This window comes from Etheostoma spectabile, chromosome 9 (genome assembly GCF_008692095.1).
Source record: "Etheostoma spectabile isolate EspeVRDwgs_2016 chromosome 9, UIUC_Espe_1.0, whole genome shotgun sequence".
Classification (NCBI taxonomy): Eukaryota; Metazoa; Chordata; class Actinopteri; order Perciformes; family Percidae; genus Etheostoma; species Etheostoma spectabile.
The window spans coordinates 13,910,969-13,911,979 of NC_045741.1; the positions used below are offsets into that span (position 1 = coordinate 13,910,969).

Below are 1,011 nucleotides of genomic sequence, written 5' to 3' on the forward strand. Positions count from 1 at the left end.
CACACACACACACACACACACACACACTGCTTATGATAATGTGTGTGTGTGTGTGTTTGTTTTTACAGTGCTGCTATTGAGGAGACTTACTCTAAATCAATGAGCAAACTGGCCAAGATGGCCAGCAACGGAAGTTCATTGGGGTGAGTAATGCCATGTCAACACAGAACAGCAAAGCAACCTCACCCAACAGCCTTTCCTCAACCCAGAATTTATACTGTTGGAAGGTGTTTGTTACTGTAATTATACATTTAATGATCATATGGCTGCATATGAGATATGAATGAGTACCATCTGCCCCCTTTGCTATTTAGCATGTATGGTTTAATTCATATGTTGTATATAATATGACTTTAAAATTGTAAATGTTTTAATTATATTGTATATTATATGGTTTATAGTCTGGTTATCAGCAGATCAAGCCAAGCTCAATAGATTTGAGATTGAGCTTTGGTCTGGGGAGTCTGCTCTGTATTTTTCTGCACAAGAGCCGTGACCAACGGGCATAGTTCAAATAACTCTGTACGCATTTGGAAAGTCCTTCAACGAATCAGACCAACGATTCGGGTGACATAGAAGCAGCAGCGGCGTCAACGGGTTTGCTCCAATTTGGTGGTCGCCTCCATGTTGAATGTAAACAAGAAGCCAGTAGCTTGCAAGGTAGATAAGCTAGTTTGTGATTGGTTCCCACAAAATTGTGAACTGAAGCTGCAGAATTAAACGTTCCGGTTACCAGACTGAGCTGCAGGGCAAAATCAAATCGCTGGCAGAGTGGGCGGGGAATACCCGTTCTAATTGTTTTAATGAATTGCTGGATAAAAAAACAAAGAGTCCTGTGTGACCAAACACATTTCTGCCAGAGTAGGCCTACACGATTAATAGTTATAAAATCGCGATCTCGATCCACCCTGTTCACGATTTAATTTTTAAATAACTTTTTTTTTTTTAATGAGGGTTCTCATTTAATTTTACAAGCCAACTACATTACAAACACTACTACTTTCTTCTGTG

General features: G+C 39.7%; 1 protein-coding gene across 1 annotated transcript in view; it reads left to right on the forward strand.

The window, feature by feature from the left end:
• fcho1 (FCH and mu domain containing endocytic adaptor 1) overlaps positions 1–1,011 on the forward strand; it is a 26,676-nt gene that overhangs the window by 2,537 nt on the left and 23,128 nt on the right. Inside the window, exon 2 of the mRNA XM_032524883.1 lies at positions 69–143. The gene's annotated coding sequence lies outside the window, so the exon portion shown is untranslated. The remainder of the gene's footprint in view (positions 1–68; positions 144–1,011) is intronic.